The sequence below is a fragment of the Loxodonta africana genome, chromosome 1 (assembly GCF_030014295.1).
Source record: "Loxodonta africana isolate mLoxAfr1 chromosome 1, mLoxAfr1.hap2, whole genome shotgun sequence".
In the NCBI taxonomy this organism is placed as follows: domain Eukaryota; kingdom Metazoa; phylum Chordata; class Mammalia; order Proboscidea; family Elephantidae; genus Loxodonta; species Loxodonta africana.
In genome coordinates, this window is record NC_087342.1 from 160,848,281 (window position 1) to 160,866,502 (window position 18,222).

Below are 18,222 nucleotides of genomic sequence, written 5' to 3' on the forward strand. Positions count from 1 at the left end.
CCTTAGCATTTATGTGGTGGACACTGAATAAGGCTTACTAGATTTTGGTTGAGTGAGTTACCTCTAGGTACTTCACACTGACTGGGCTGACAGTTGGCAGGGAAATGACAGCACTTGACTACAGTGTTCCTGGTTAAAAAAAAAAAAAAAAACAGTATTTTTTGTGTGTGTATTTGCTATTTTCCTACACAACTTTTTAAATGGTCCTAACGTAACTATGCTGAAAATCATTGTCTGTTGTTATAAGCTTCCTTTTCTCTGGGAAGTTATATGAATGAAAGAAAAGATTAAAAGTATTATTCTCGTTTGTTATCTCATGAGCAGTTTATGATCTTGAAAGTGTTTTCCTGTGTGTGTTCAGAACATACTACATTTTGTTTAATTATTAATTTCAGCCATTTACTCTTGGAGAAAAGTGAATATTAATAAGGAAACAAATATCCAAAACTCATCTCTGAAGTTTTTCCTTTTATAACTGAAAATCATTCACAGGGTGTTTGGTTACCCATGACTTTCTCATTTCTTTTAAATCAAGCATGCATTTTTTCATTTTTTTTTTTCTATCGGTAACTGAACACTTGTAGATTATATAATAAATGTGATTAGAACTACACATTAAAGCGCTCAGTTGCTTCTAAATGTCTTGTTGTAGTAAACTGAGAGAGAGATTGACATTAAATATCATAGAATTTGAACTGTTTTCTGGTGAATGAATTATGTCTTATACCACGTTTAGTAATAATACACTTTCTATAGTCTGAAACCAGAAAACATACAGTAGACCACATAGCAGCTGAGATCATAAACTGTGATGGGAAGTTCCCCTAATTGTAAACAAATTTGAAATAGAAATAAGCCTACAGGTTTTATTTTTTTCAGTGAATTTGAAATGATTTCTGCTACTGTGAATTTTACTTATTTTTAAATAGCTAAAATTTCTATGTGTATGTATGTGTATATATATATGTGTGTGTGTGTGTTTATATATTTGAACATATGTGTATATATAGGTATATACCAGGTGGCACAATTGTTGAGTGCTCAGCTGCTAATGCAAAGGCTGGCCATTCAAACCTAGCAGTGGCTTTGCTGGAGAAAAGACCTGGTGATTTGCTCCTGTAAAGATTAAAAAAAAATCTTTACAGGAGCAAATCACCAGGTCTCAGCCTGGAAAACCCTATGGGGCAGTTCTACTCTGTCCCACAGGGTCACTTTGAGTTAGAATCTACTTGATGGCACACAACAACATATGTGTTTGTGTGTGTGTGTGTTAAACATATATTTATCCTGACCTTGTTTAAAAAGTCTTTGAAATGTGACTTTGAAAAAGAAAATTTTATTATTCATAACAAAAATCCTTAGAGGTAGTGTGAAGATAACATTACGTAAAGAATTTGGCCTTTGTCCTTAGTTTCTGAGAGATAACCTCTAAAAACTTGATATTTCCCCAGGATTTGAAGTATTTTCAAGGTCTCCATGCTTATACCTGAGGGTTTATGCTAATGAGTTGCCTCTTCAGTGGGATTAGCCAAGCCAAAACATCCACCTCAGGTTCACGATATCAGTTCAACTTAAGGGGAAGGGATAGCTGCAGGATGATTCAATTAATCACCTAATGGGGGCCCAGTAAAGGCTCGGGACAAGGAAGTTCCATGGGTTTCCTGGATGGTGATAGACATCAGTGCAATGCCTCTTATGGCCTAGTGTCAGAATTAGCAAACTGTCACTTCTACTTACATTTATTTGGCCAACACAAGTCATATGTCCAAGTCAAGGTGGGAAAGTGCACTTCATCTCTAACAGAAGGGACTGCAAAGCCACATGGCAAAGGGATGGGTAAGGAATTGAGACAAATACTTCAGTCTACCATGCCAGAAATATTCTTTTGGGATTATGCCCATGGGAAAAGAAAGGCAGAGTTGGAGAATTATCAGAATGGAGATGGAGTTTTCAAATGATTTTGGAATGCAACAACAACAAAAAAGAGTTGTACTCCATACGGTTAATATAATGGAAACTCAAGAACTAGTATATTCAGCATAGTTTGTATACACATAAATGATTTAAAAAAGAAAAAAAACCTTAATAATACAAAATATCCATATGATTGCACATATGTCAGTGAAATATTCAGGGTCACAATTGTGATTTTTCTCTTCAAATATTTATATACTATATAAATAATAGGTACATGCACATTGATGCCATCACATGTGCAAGAGTATGTCTCAGGTTGGGTTCTGTAGAGAAGTGAAACAAGTAAAGTATATAAATATATAGAGTTTTATATCAAGGAAAGAGCTCACGTGATTGTAGAGGCTGGAACATCCCAAGTCTGTGGATCAGGATAGAGGTTTCGCTCGATTCACGTAGCCGCAGGGGCTGATGATCCCAAGATCGGCAGGTTGGAGAGCAGGGCTCTTGCTCACAGGCTGTGAAGATTGATAAATCCCAAGATTGGCAGGCAACACCACAAGGCTTCTCCTGATTCACATAGCTGCAGGGGCTGGCAAACCCAAGATCAGTAGGTTGGAGAGCGGGGGTCCCACTCACAAGCCATGAAGATCAACAAATCCCAAGATTGGCAGATGAGCTGATAGCTCAAGTCCCAGAACTGGAAGTCAGATGGACAGGAGGCAGCCACGAGATCCAGAGAGAGCAAAAAAGCCAGGATGTCTGCTTATACTCAGATGCAGGCCACACCCCCAAGGAAACTCCCTTTCAACTGATTGGCTAGTCGCAGCAGATTCCATCACCGGAGTGATCACATGTAAACAGTGAGAATCATGGCCCAGCCAAGTTGACACACAATCTTAACCACTGCAGAGTATATATACAGTAATTTTACCAGTTGTTGCATCTTAATAAGACAGAAACTAGGCATGTACAAAATTGACAAAGGTATTTAAAACTGAAAAAGGTACATGTTTCTGGGTATTTTTTATTACATTATCTGTGATGCAGCAGACATGCGGTTATGTGCTGAGGATAAGGGGGAAACACTGAATCATTTCTGTTAGTGTAGTGTATTGCACGCATGAAAGGGTAGAAACACAGGCTCCAAGATAAGAGCTGAAGGAAAAGTAAAATATTGGCATTACTTATTACCTAGAAATTTAGATAATGTGGTTATGAACCTGAGTAATTAATGGATTAATCACTTTGTAAACTCAACTCCTTGCCTCCAGGGTTTTCTAGGTTATACTGGTGCTCTGCCTGCATGTTGAAATCTCTGGCACCCCCACCATGGCTCATGACACTTCCCATAACCACTTAACGTCCACTCTTCAGCCTTGGGTAGCAATCATTACACTCCTAGATAGGTGGACTATAATATATGTAACAAAATCATAATGTAGGACAAGAAGGGGGTGATTTTCTCATTTCCTGATCATTCCCAACACCAAGAAGAGTCTTCTTTGCAAGGATTGGACATTCTAGACCTTTGCTTTAGGTGCTGTCCTCCTTCCATGCCAAGGGAAAAATCAAGCTACAACTGTATTAGCGATGCATAGCATTATAGTCAAACCAATTAGAAAAAGGCCAATAAATGCAAGATATGATAAACTATAAAAAAGGTAAATATAAATAACTACCATAAATATAACTTCTTCAAGCACTGAATTGTTAAAAGCTGGTGAAAAAGTCAAAATTTTAATTCGATCTCACTAGGTGTAAGACAGCTCCATTTTCGGTAACTCTAATATATTTTACTTGCAGCTATTTTTGTTTTATGATTATTTTAAATCATTTTAAATATACTGAGTACTATAAAAATATTTTACGTTGTTGTTAGGAACTTGGTTTATAAGCTAAGTCATTTTAAAATGCTCACTACCTTAACATTTAAGTGGTTAAAACTCCCCCAACAACAGCAACTAACCCTAATTTTACAATGGTTAGTAATAGAAGAAGAGGAAAGCTTTATAAGAAACCGGAGCCGTTAAAGGCACGTTCAGCAATGTGCAGCCCCATCATCAGAATCAGCAAATGTTTATTCAATTTTTATTTTTAACTGGGAATATGAAGAGGCTTAAGGCACGCTCTTGGTCTTTCAGGAGCTTAGAGTTTATTTGTTGGCAGAACATACACATTTGCTCATAAATACTAATGCAAGAATTACAGATTCAGCGATCAATACGTATGTGGTAGGAACCAAAGTTCTGTAGAAGTTCACAAATCAAAAAGTGAATAGGCCAGGTTGTGGTGAAAGTATTTCTCATAGGGTATTTTTTTTTAAGATTAAATTGAGTCTTCAAGAAAATATATAACTGAAATAGGTATGGAACTCCAAGGAATGCAGAGTGAGGAGAAGTTGAGAGGAAAGAATGCCCGTGTAAAAGGCATAAAGTTAATCAGAGTGACTGTTCTGAGGATACATGTGGGCTTCAGGCCTGGAGGGGTATGTTAGCATCTGTTGGCGGAAGACTGGGATTGCTTTAGCTTTTATCCTGTAGGCACTGGTGAGCCTCAGAAGATTTTTGTAACATTTGGGGTATTTGAAAATACAGATTATACTGTTTAGCATACGTGAGAAAGAGAAAGAAACTGTAGGCAGAGAGTAGTTAGGAGACTTGAAGTCAGAGGAGCTGTGTTTGAGACCATATTTTATCACCTATGAGCATATTAATTGGGAGCAAATTTTTTATCTTCTGATTCCTTATTCCCCCATTTCTAAAATGGCAACAAAATATAATCAACATTTTATATAACACAGTATATAGTTTTAAATGAAGAATGGCAAAAATCTGATTGACTTACCTCATAAGACACTGTCAAAAAGAGATAATAGTTGTGAAAATGCTTTGTGAACGATAAAACACTCTAAATATATTTTTATAGGCCAGTTATGAGGTAATAAGAACACTGAAAATTGTTCTTAAGCCAAAAAATTGGAAAAAGTGTTTTAAAAAAAAAAACTTTGCAAACTCCAGAAGATCAGCTCTTCTCAAAGAATTTCATGAGGCTATAAAAGTAACAAGTAGACTTAAAAGCTCCAGCCTGATCACTCAGGCTTCACAACATCATTGTTAGGTGCTGTCTAGTCAACTTTGACTCATGGTGAGCTCAGTTGACAGAATATAGCTGCCCCATAGAGTTTTCTAGGCTGTAATCTTTGGCGGGGGAAAGCAGCCATTGAGTGGGTTCGAACTGCCAACCTTTTGGCTAACAGCTGAGTGCTTAACAACCGAGCCATCAGGACTCCTTAGGCTTCACGGTACCAAAAACCAAACCAAACCCTTTGCTGTTGAGTCGATTCTGATCCTAAAGGACTAGAAAAATGATTCCGGTTTTTGAGCAACTGTGGACAAAAATCATTCATTTACCTGAAGATGTAAGTTTTTGCTATATTTTGACAAAACGCATGCCCTTTATTGTCTACAAATAATTGCCTGAAGCACACTGGGTGAAGAAACGATAATAGCAGGCATTATTGTGATGAAATGTAATGAGGAAGCCTATGGTTTGAGCAATTTTACTATGACTTTAGTCATTGAGAAGGAGCCCTGGTGGTGCAGTGGTTAAGTTCCGGGCTGTTAACTGAAAGGTCAGCAGTTTGAACACACCTGGGGAAACTGTCTTTCCTTTCTTCTTCTTTTATTTCTCTCTTTTTTGCTCTCTCCACAACAAATGTTGTGAATTAAAAGAAAATTTATCTTCAAGGCTCATGAAAACACCTCTTATGACAGGCAGTTGCAAAAAGCATACATCAATATGATATTGAAAGTTATGGACATTCCCATAGACAATGCTTTTCAGGTTCATAGACTAACAGGTGTATTTCCTATCAGGGAAAAAATTTCTAGGAGAATTTGCACACAATTATTACAGAAAATTCATCCCAGATATATCATTAAAAGTCACTCATTCTACTCTTCCAGCCTCCAAGTCAAACTAGATGATTGCAAGTAAAATTTGTTTTCAGAGATCTCTAAAAGAATATCCTCCAACCTTCTTTAGTAGCACATTTCAGTTCTTAACAATCCTTACTATTAAGAACGTTTACCAAATGCTTGAACAGAATCATTCTTGTGATTGTTAAAGCAATTCCTCTGAGTGCTTCTATAGATAGAGGGCTGCTTTCTTCAGGGCACTATAAGCAACTTCTGACAACTACAAATATTTTTAATGTTCTTATTATTTTCTAAATTCATTTATTCCTTCAGGAAAGGGGTTTTGAGATAGAGACAGATTGTCTTTGGCTCAAATTCTGACTCTCCCACTTTCTTGCTAATGTAATCAAGGACAAATGACCTATTGTTTCCGAGCCTCAGTTTCTTCATCTGTAAAATAGGTATAAAGGTTCCAGACCTAGCAGATTGTTGTGAAGATGCAAGAGAAAACATGCTTACTTCTGAGATGGTGCTTGGCACATAGGAAGCACTCCTACACAGTAACTTCTGTGGTTGCAGTTATTAATATGTTTTTTATTTATTCCTTCATTCTGTCATTCAACAGAGATTTATTAAACACCTTCAGTGTTAGTAGTCACTCTATTAGCTGCTTATTATTACCTCATGCTGCTGAAGTAGGTTAAATTAATATAATTCTATTATTTGTTTTACTAAAAATTGCTCCTAGTCCTATAACAATGCCCCCCTCATACACACACATTAAAAATAAACAAGCAAACAAACAAAAAAAAATTGTCACTGAGTTAATTCCAATTCATGCTGATCCCACGTGTGTCAGAGTAGAACTGTGCTTGACAGGGTTTTTCAATGCCTGATTTTTCAGAAAGGATCCGGGCCTTTCTTCTGAGGTGTTTCTGGATAGACTTGAAGCTCCAAACTTTCGGTTAGCAGCCGAGAGCATTAACCATTTACAGCACTCAGGAACTTCGTACACACGCGTACATCTACTACTGAATTCTGGAATATGTCAGGTTCATATTCATTAATTTCTTTTATGGTCCTAACGCTGGTACTTCTTTCTCAATGTTCACACTGCTTTCTTTCCCTTCTTTTACATTAGATACATTATATCAGTTTATCTTGGTAGAGAAAATACAGGCTTGGAACTCAGGTAGACGTGGTTTCTGATCTTAGCACTGTCACTTGTTAACCCGGAAGCTTGGATTATTACGTGGTCTCTATGAGACTTGGTTTCCTTAGCTTCTCCAGACCCAATACCAATGTCTGGGAATGCTGAGGCTTAAATAAGATAATGTTAACCTAGTTTAGCTTTCTGACACTGAGTTGGCTCTCGATAAATGGAAGTTCTTATTATTCAATGAAATGACTTAAAATCAGGTATAAAATTTAATCTAAAGGTGTCATTTCTCCTGTATTTTAAAACTTCCATTAGAGTTTTATTTTGACAGTTTTCATAATTTTTTTTATCGTTTTTGTTAAATTGTCTACTAGGAGAGCAGCATAGGACATAATCTTAGAATTCTGTGTCAGGTAGAGACCCTATGATACACTGTCAAGGAAAATTTTAAATGGAAATCAGGAATTAAAACAAAAGTTCTATTAGAAAAAACAATCATCCCTCATACATGGACTAGTGGTATAGACTAAGGAAAACTGCTGAATTGTTGATTCTAGGACTATTTTTACATTGTCAACATTCTGTTTAGTAATCTTGGGGGAAATAGCATCAAAAGCAGACAAAGAAAAATGTTTCACTTTCCCGCAGCTGATTCCCGTGATTGCCTGACGTTTAGTTACATTTGGGCATCTGTCTCAGGAACTCCCATTGTCTGCAACCATATGCAAACTGAAGTGTGCATTGGGGTATAGACATGAGGATGGAATTTACACTTGGATATGCCATTCAACAGCAGCAAGAGAGGCTGAACAAGGCCGGGATACTTCATACAGTTCATTTAATGAACTGTTACTTTATTATTTGGTAAAGCTTCTGTAAGGCACATTTATGATATAAAAAGTGCCTTGCATACTGCTTCATCGGAAGGGGACCTCATTTAGATTAACCTGTGACTTCAACAGCAGGTGGTAGAATGAACCAACTGCTTCAATTACTGCTTTTGCGCATGACTTTCATGTGTTGCTAAGATTATCAGAGGAACCTGATTACATCCCCTTAGACACTATTGTTGGCATGATGATTAAGCTGTTATTTTTTTTTTTTAAAGACTGGGAACCTAAAAAGCTTTTTGGCATGAGGCAAAAGCACTGTGTATAGAGATCAGTAAGATAGTGCGTATCATTGCCCTGTAGCTTATCTCCACGTATACAGCTCCCTAGTGGATCCCTATGATAAACATTATTGGAACAATTAGCTGCTGCTGACACAGAATCCAGACACAATAACCATGGCCAGCAGCACAGAGCTAAAAATTATGGAGCCAAAAACCATAAAAAGCAACACCAAGCTACTCTCCCCATTCAACTGCTGTCATAAAACCCTCCCAGTGCTATGTTTGCATAGCTGGCTTCACCGATATGGCACTGTTAACACAAAAGAAGAAGCTGCAGCACTTGTCTTTGTTTAGCTGAAATTACAAGTCATTGAATTAGTATGTCATCTTTATTGTGCTGTCATGCAGCGGAGGTGAGGAAGGCTCCGTAATGGATGGGAGAGTTTGATGGCCTGAAAGACAAGCTCACAGATGGTTGTCGATATAAAACAGTTTTTTCCCCTTTAAAAAAAAAAAAAGAAAAAGAAAGGAAGAATAGGGGAGAAAAGCAGAAAACCTGCTTTGAATAGATTTTTCCTAATTTGTGGTGTAACACCAAGCAATATTTCTACAAGTCTCATATTTAAGAACTTTGGTGGCCTAGGGTACATGACAAAGGCATAGGATGCAAACGCCGCTAAGGGGTGCATTTATGATTTAAATAAAAGTGATGCAGCATTTTAGCTTCTTAGAAAGCTCGTAATTGTTGCTCTCGGGAAGTTTCTCTTATCTTTCTAAACAATTGTGAATTATTCAATAATGTAGCTGAGAAGGGTTACCAGTGTAATAGGAAATTAAAAAAAATAGCTAGTAAGAATTTTGACCCTTCTTTCTTATTATAAGAATTTTAAGTTCTATACTTGTGTGATTAGGTATATTTTGATACGGATTTTAGATTATCTACTAGTGAGACTTTGAGCAAAATTTGGCTTAAAATTTTTTTTTAATTTGGTAGATATAAATTTGCTTTACTATTCTTGATTTTTAGCTATAGTTGTAGTTTTATTTACAGTGCATCATTTGAGAATTATAATAGAGATATCTATTTAACATCAATGAATTGACAAACTAAGTTTCATTTTTAAAAGACAGTAATTTCTGTTTCCTTTGACACAATTATTAAAAAGTTTGACTCACTGTAAAAAGTACTGTCCTGAATATAACTCTTTAATAGGAAAAGCACTCACTCTGTGGTTATTTCATTTCAGGTGAAATTCCAATCCACCAAACATTCAGAGAAAAGTTTTAATTAAGGAGCAAACTAGTTACACCTAGAATCGTGTAGAATTTTTTAACGGACTCATGATTATTTCCGAGTAAGTTTATTTTTTTTTCTTTTGTTGACAAGAAAAACACAAAAGAAAAAAATTAAAGATCTGATACTCTGTAGTAAAACTGAGACAGATGTATGGTCATATATAAAAGCCTTTAATGGGGATAATATACATGTGGATATATATTTTAAAAATAAACTTTGTCACATGTGAAGAAGTCATAAGGGGTGAAATTCAAGGACAGCGTACTGGCATAAATCAGCCCTGTTCAAGAATGTGCATATCTCCCTTCAACTGTGGGAAAAAAAAAAAAAATTCCCGATTGTTTCTAAAGCAATGCTTCAATATCTTCCAAAAGAGCTATATAAAGGGGAAACAAAAAATTAAATTCCTGGTTGGGGTACCAAATTTATCTGTGTCTGCTCAGCATCATTATTACATTTATTGACTTCTATTTAATGCATATTTTGTCTTTATTTGAGGATTGTGATGTTGACTCTCGCAGATTGTTATGAAAAGCAGGCTTTTCGGAAAATATTGTTACTGTGTGTGTATATATACACCTTGAGCAGGTTATGTAACATCTTGACATCACACTTTTCTTATTTGTAAGAATGAGTGAGAGTGAGAGGGAATAAGGGTACAAGCATCTGGCACATGGGGAGCAGGTAACTGAGTCAGGACTTGGGAGGGAGTTTTTATGGCTGACAAGCTGTAAGTTGCAACTAACAAACTGTCAAAAGGTTACCAGTATAAGGGCTAGAGCCAAAAGACTCAGAAGCTGGAAGAGGACTGTAGAGGATTGAGCACAGAGACATACAACGTCAGAGAAGAACTGACAGAAAGGGAACTTGATGCTGCCTATCAAATCAAAGCAGAGAGGCTCTCTAAAATCTCTCCTACAAGTGATAAGCTTAATCCCAGTTTCCTGAGGCTAGGCCAAGGTTCATAAGGTCCCAGCTCTTTGTAGAGGAGACCTTTGTGTCCACAGAGTTGTGCAAGTCATTAAAATTGCCATGATTTGCAATTTAAAATGATTTAATCAGCTGACGAAAGGTATTGATGGAGATGAGGTTAGGAAGAAAGAGCATGAAGATACCCATGGAAGTATAAAAAAATGGAGGAATTTAGATTTTTCTTTTAAGGAGGAAAAAGTAAAGAAAGGGGGAAGGTTAGGAGAGCCAAGGATGAAGTTTTTAATCTTGTATTGCTGGAGTCACCTCTGCTGCTCGAACAGAGAAGGACCTGTCCTGGCAACCACTATAGGACTATATCTATAGGATATCCCCAGCCCAGGGTCTTTTAAACCAATGACTGTTTGGTCATAGACGTGGTGGCCAGAATAGGTGGTTTCCTGTGTGGTGTGAGAGATTTCAGGGGTTCCTGGTATTCCCCCTGTTTCTCATGCATCTTCATCTGTTCCAAAATCCTTCAAATTCCTCTGATTTGGATGTGAAGTGAGTAAATATTTTCAATCAACAAGTGGAAAAAAAAAAAAAAGACAAACAACAAATTAGTTGCTATGGAATCTGTTTTAACCCATGGTGATTCCTTATGGTGCCTCTCTATGGACTCAGACCTCCAACCTTTCAGTTAGAAGATAAGCGCATTAACCGTTTGCTCTAGTCAGGGACCATCAACAATTAAAAACCAAACCCACCAACTGAAAGGATGGTGGTTCAAATCCACTTAGAGACACCTCAGAAGACAGGCCTTGCAATGTGCTTCAAAAAAATCACAGATTTCAAAACCCTACGGAGTGCCATTCTACCCTGAAACACATGGGGTCGTCATGAGTTGGAGTCATGGATGCCAATTTTTTTTTTTTTTTGATCTTACAGAAGTAGATTGCCAGGCGTTTCTTCCATGGTACTGGTTGGATTCGAACCACTAACCTTTTGGTTAGTCAAGCACAAACCATTTGGACCATCCACCTAATATAATAATAAAAATGACCACTAGGAGAATCATTTATTTAAATTCAAAGTTGACAAATCCAGTAAGGTAATATGTATATGAAAGGCATGGTAAACTGGAAGATAGCAATGCATATGATAATTATTATTGCTGTCTCATTTAAACTGTACAAAATAAGGAGTGAAAATTAGAATTGGTTACATGGTGTCCTGAATTCACACAAAGATGTAGATGACAGAGATAACATCCTTACCTATGAATTGGTATTGAGGGAAGGATGGTTACGGTGTATGTTAAGGACACCTGAGGAGGATGGAAGGTGGAAGGAGGTAGGATGCAGGAGGAAGCCCAGGAAAGCTGAGATCTATCATTGTTTTCTAACAATAGTAAAAATGAACAAATTACCTGGTGTTTATAGGTGTCCAAAACATTTTACTTTGTACCTTTTTTCCCACTTCTTCGATTTCATTCTTCCTATAAATTTTTAATTCATTTCCTGGGTGAGGAATAGAATAAAGCCCAATGAAAAAGAAAGCATACCTGTTCATCAGATTCAGAGGGAATTATTTTTTAAATGTTGTACATACACATATTTATATTCTGCTGTTCTAGACTTATCCTAGAATATTGTTCCAATGTTTAGGTCACGGGGCCAAGTATTTTGTAATATAAGCTGACTTCAGCTGAACAGCTGAAACATCTTTTTTTTTTTTTTCTTTCTTGCAGCCTGCAACTTGTTCTTTGTGAATAAATGTCACTTACTGTGTTTAAGCTGCCTTTTGGCTCTCTATACTTCCCCTTTATTTCTGGGCTCTGTATTTTACTTAAGCTGTGTGATTAAAAGAATTGGACAGTAATTTGAAATAATCACAGTGGTATAACCTTGTCAAAGTCAAATGCAATATATTTAGCAATTATTTTAATAAGCAATGCTACACACATAATTTCATCATTTTTTATTGTTATTTTTATTCACAAAATGTATAAACAGTAACTGAATACATCCTAGTCCGTTGTAAAATTGACTTCAGGTTTCCTGGCTAGGCTTGCATGGGTCCCATGATCCTACCTTTTTCCATTTTCCTCTCTATACGTTTCCTTCTTGATACCTTTACCTCCTGTGGTTTTTTCCTATGCAGATAAATGCTTGCAAATCTAGCCCAGGTAATTTTCTATCTTCAGTCTCACTTTTGTCATTGAATATTGGATTAAAAAAAATAGTCACGTAAAACTCAGATTTTCTCCAAGTCAGAAGCCATTACCTGCCTTTTCAATTCTTCCATATAAATTGTAAAATTATATAATTATCCTACAATTTAATATACTGGAGTAGAGGGCTACTTAAAGCTCACCTGTTAATTTGGAAGTTTACCAGGGTTATCACTTTATACTATCAGATGATCTGCTAATACCTCGTACTCAATATCTCCAAAACGTCTCCTTCATCTCCCCCAAAACCAGCTTCTCCTACTGTTTCCAGCCACCCGGTTGAGTCTTCTTAGTCATTTTTTATTCCTTGTTCTCCAATGATTTACCACATTTGAAAGAATCGAGCCTGCAACATCAGGAACTTATCTCCACAGTTTTTCTCTCACATTATTAATCCCTTGAACTGGGCCTTCAGATTTCTTGCCTAGACATAAACAATTACCTTCCCAGGATTCCCCTACCTTCAACTTTTCATCCCCTACTCCCTTAAAATAACTTTCCTACAACTCTTATCTCTGTCTGTCCCTTCAAAAATTCTTTTCCCTAACCAGTTCAGGGCATGCTCCTCAGCCTGGTGCTCAGGGTCTCCTGTATTTTGGCCAGTTTATCTCCGGCAAATTTCTTGCGCAGAACCTGTATTTCAACAAGTCTACGCATGGAGTCACCATTAGTGAATAGACTCCATAGCAACTATCAAAAACAACTACCCACTCTTTGTGAAATCATCCTCACCCAGTAAGATCCATTTCACATATTATTTCCTCTTCTGATTCTCACAGCCAAGTGTCATCTTTTTCTCTTTGAACCTCACTCTTTTGCATTTTTAATTTGTTCAGTGGTCCTAATCATATTATAGTTATTTGGAGATTCTCTTATTTCTTTTCCTACTAATTTTGCCGTATTTATCTTAAGCTCTTTCTGGGCCAGATCTGTTCTGGTTATGTTCACATGATCAAAACACATCACCAGAGTTCCTATACCCAGTGCTCAATAATAATAATTGTTTTCGAAAGAAAACAACTGCTTAAAGTTTATTATCTTTCTTTGCTGTTTGTCTTGGTAAATCCTGTCCCAAATACAGTATAGAATTTAATGGATTGAATTTCAAGAATCTCAGTTGGCTAAATTGTGGAATTTGTACCTTTTCAAGGAGAAATGAATGAATTCTTATAATTCTAGATTATTGAGACTTTAATTTTGTATCCAATTCTTTGAGTTCACATATTGGGACCTGAAATTGTCTATGTGAGGCTACTGTAAAGTGCTGTTGTGGATAAACTTCCCAATTAGCAGGTAAATTTTCAATAGCCATCCACTCTGGTGTAGTTCTTAAATTATAATAGTCTCATATTTTATATTGAGAAGAATTGGAATAGGAGCTAATGGCTTTTGACATCAAGAAAATCTGAGTTTTATACTGCTGTTCGTTAATTGAGGGCAAAGGACGCAATGACTAAATCTCTATGTGGAAGCGAAGCTCACAAATATCTTTGTTTATCAGACCGTGATCCAACCTCTCTGACTCCTTGAGGTGGAGGGAGGGGCAAGGGTATTTAAAGCACTGCAAAGGCCTTATTCACCCCCTGACTCCACGCTCAGCTAAACTTGGAAATGCAATTGGTTTATTTTGTATAAATAAGCAAAAATGCTGGAAGAAACTAAATATCTTCATAAAACAAAACATTATGATACCAGAAACCCTTAGGAATAGCGCTAATGCTTTTAAATGAAGGTTTTATTTGTCTCTGAGCTGCAAAAAGGAGTCACTAATGAGGTGTCATTTAAATTCTAACACCTGTTTAATGGCAGTTTTTCTCTATCCCCATAGAGTAACTGTTTATGAATGTTTGCAGTTTTGCAAGTGTATCTACAAGAATTGTTTTTTCATAAACAATGTGATGCCTTTTTCCTCATACGCTAGTCACGTTACAACATATGATGAAAATTGTTGGTTGTGGCATTTTTGCATTAGATAGGTTTCAAAGTGACAAACACTGAAACTTAGAGCTTTATAATTCACATAGTAAATATTTTGTCAGAAACTTCATGTTTTACAGATGTAAGAGTATGTATTGGTATAAGAAAAATAAAATTTCAAGTTGTACTCTTTACCTAATTTTGAATAAGATGTGAAAAGACATTGCTGAAAAATGTTTGCGCCTATATTCCCTGTTACAAAAAGAAAAAATATTCATGAATAAACATATATGCACATAGATTTCTAAGAGCTGAAGAAAAGAAATGCTTGCTGAGTTTTTTTTTTTTTTTTCTCAGACAAGTAAATAACTCAAAAAGCCAGAAATGGGAATGTACCATTCCTTTTTGGATTTCATGTTTTTTATGTGTAAACAATTTTTTTCAGGTAAAGAACGCAATAACCTTGTTGTCATTTTTCTCTACAATTTCTATGGAAACTAATAGTGATGAGTAATGTGAATGAACATATGAAAAATTACTATCAAAAATATTTTTCTTTTGGGTATGTTCATTCATTGCAAATAAAATAGATTACATTCAAATTTAGTATCTTTTCTAAAACTACTTTTACTTCAGTGAACTAAATAACATGTAAGTCTATTTTTAAAAGGTTATGTTTTTCATGAGAAATTCAAATATGATTAATTCTATTGGTATAGCAGAGACCATGTATTTTTTACCAAAATGGTTATATGAAATCTCAAAATTGCTGGCTTCTGGAAAGCTTCAGAGGAAATTTCTTTTAAGGAAAGTACATCTTTGACCTAATAAGAGCCATAGTTTGCTCTGTTAGAATTCTGGATGTGTGACAAAAATCCTCGTTTGTGTGTCAGAAGGAAAGGAACTCGTCCTGATGAAAGGTGAGACTTGGGCCTGTGGACTAAATCTTCCTAAGAACTCTTTTGGATTTAAACTGACTGCACTAGGCTTACTGCAAAAGAGAATGGCTAAGCCATAAAATGCTCAAAATATGGACTTAAACAGCTCTATAAAACCTAAATGTTCTGCACGTTAACGGAGGAAAAAAAGATTAGATTGGATTTCCCAGAATGCAGAAAACTATTCTGCATTTCTTCTTCAGGATCATTATTCCTTACATTTCTTAGCTTCAAATCATGGCCTCTCCAGATCCCCTACCCCCCATGTGATTCTTGCCAATTTAAGGTGCTCTTTTTTTTTTTGAGTGAACAGAAAGATTGAGAGTTTTTCAGTTTTTAGAATGCTTTTCTTCTCTCTCTCTCTGTGAATACATACTTGAAGAGTATCCTTTTGCTTCTGATTTATACAATTTTTATTTATAGGTGGGAGTCTCAGTGCTCAATTGGTGTTTTCTCTAATTACCCATTGAATTTATTCAAAATTGGTTGACATATACCTTACACTGAGCCAAGGGAAATAAGCTTGTTCTTTTTTCTGTGCAGTTCTTTCCTTGACTTATGAAAGCCAAATATCCATTCTGTATGGAGAGATGATTCAGCAATCCATATAATATCTATTCATCATACATATTTCACAAGGAGGATATTGTGGTGACTGCAAAGTTCTTACAAAAATAATATGGAAATCCGGAACTCGATGTGGAGTGTCAGAGAGCCTCTTACTATTATTTACCTTATCAGCTTTTGCTTTCTGAAATCAATGGAAGGGCATCAAGTTCAGCTAATCCATATTTCCTAGTATGAAATTGAATTTATAGTCTGTAGTATGTTGACTACCGCTCGCATTTAAGGCATAATTGATTTTTATTGAAAAGCCAGCAGGCACATCAAAAATTTCCACAAACCACAAGGATGTTAAATTTTACCCTGTTTAGATAATAGTGTGGCTTTATTTATCCTTTAAAATGAAGCTTTTATATTTATATCAGCAAATGCTATAGAAGTGTGACTGATACCTTGCAAAACCATCAGTCCATGGTTCTGTAAAACTGTACTGCACAGAAATAAGCAACTTTATATTTCTAAGGTAAATGCCTATGGTTGGCTTGTTTTAAGGATATATGGGTAGATGGAATAATAAATCTAACACCATATCATGTCATAAGGCAGTTTTTTTTTTTTTTCACTGAAACAACTGCTTGCACCATTGTTTCTATACCCTCCACCCCCATTTCCTTCTGCATCTCATTTTTCTTTCTCTGATTTAGAAATTACATTTTTGTTTCTGGTTTGTTTATGCTTGTGAAAGGTAATTTCTAGGAAAAATTCTATTCTCTGTTCTTAAGTAGTCAAGTCTAATATGTATCAAACTCCATTAAATAAGTGTCACTCTAATGTCCCCAATTCGTATGCTAAGTCCACATATTTTTAACTAAAAGTTGTGGTCAGAAGACTTGTAAGTGTTTCTGCCACAGGATATAAAAACTCAATGTCAATTGCATAGTGGATTTTTAAAAATCAAGCTTTGCCTGACCTTAGCAAAAAACAAAGCAAAATGAAAACAAAATGATACAGTTATAGTTATTTCTTGTTAGCCCTCTTTCTTCTATAATCCTATAGCAGTGGTTCTCATGGTGGAGTGGGGGGAGCAGTATCACACCTAAATTTGTATGGGTGCCTATCAGGTATTTGATAGGAAATTTTTTTTTTTTTTTTTTCCTATCAAATACCTGGATCCGCCAGGCACTCCTTGGAAAATCTATGGGGCAGTTCTACTCTGTCCTATAGGGTCGCTATGGGTCAGAATCGGCTCGACAGCACTGGGTTCACTGGGTATCAGGTATTTACAAAGATTGGTTGGGGTTGGAGCCAGGGCCGCCATTGGGTGGAGCCAAGGGATACTAGACACTGCAGTCTGCAGAAGAATTCATCACAATGGGACATTGTCCCATGACTTTGCAGGACTTTTGAATATCCATCCTACCAGATATTCATGTGGATGAAAGACATTTATTTATAATTATGTGTGCTTCAGATCTATTTCCATTTTACGTGTAATTCTAAGAGATTTTTCACTATGTCTAAGATACATGAATTTTCCAGGAACCAAACCATCCTATAAATTAAAAGTGTTATTTTTAACTTTACCAGTTGTTGGTCACCCATGGCAACTCTCCTTGTGGTGTTTTCTGCATTAATACAACAAACTTGTATCAGTGCATTGGTAGTTAATGTGTCTACAGTTCCATGACAATTCTCTGCACAGGTATCAGCACTCAATGACGATGTCTGGTCTTCATTATGCAGCTGTGCTCAAGTATTTACATTTCAAAATATACGCTATTTATTATGAATTACTTTCTTTTAATTTCTCCTTTATTTTATATTTGAAACGTTGTATTGATTTTTGAATGATGTGCTCAGAATGCTTGACGAATTTCATTGCAGGATAGTAAATGGGTTACCCAATATTTGTTCTAAGAAAAGGAGGCACCAGGTCTGATAACCTGGAGACTAATTGCCTTATAGCGTCAAGGCACGAATGCATTAGCTGCAAAATTTTCAGTGGTAAATCTAGTGATTATTTTAATAGAACAATTATCTCCAATAAGAAAAATATTATCTCAGGGATTTTGAAATGCGCAGTGATAAGTCCTTGGTGCCTACCTTCTTATGCGTATGGATGAAGAGTGTTCAAAACAATTTGTCATATGCACAGAAATACAAAAGATGAAACCTAAAGAGATTATACATTAGTCTCTTAAGAGTAAAACTGACGGAGAGAAGCAGTATACCTTTCACGGAGGCAGATATTTTCAAA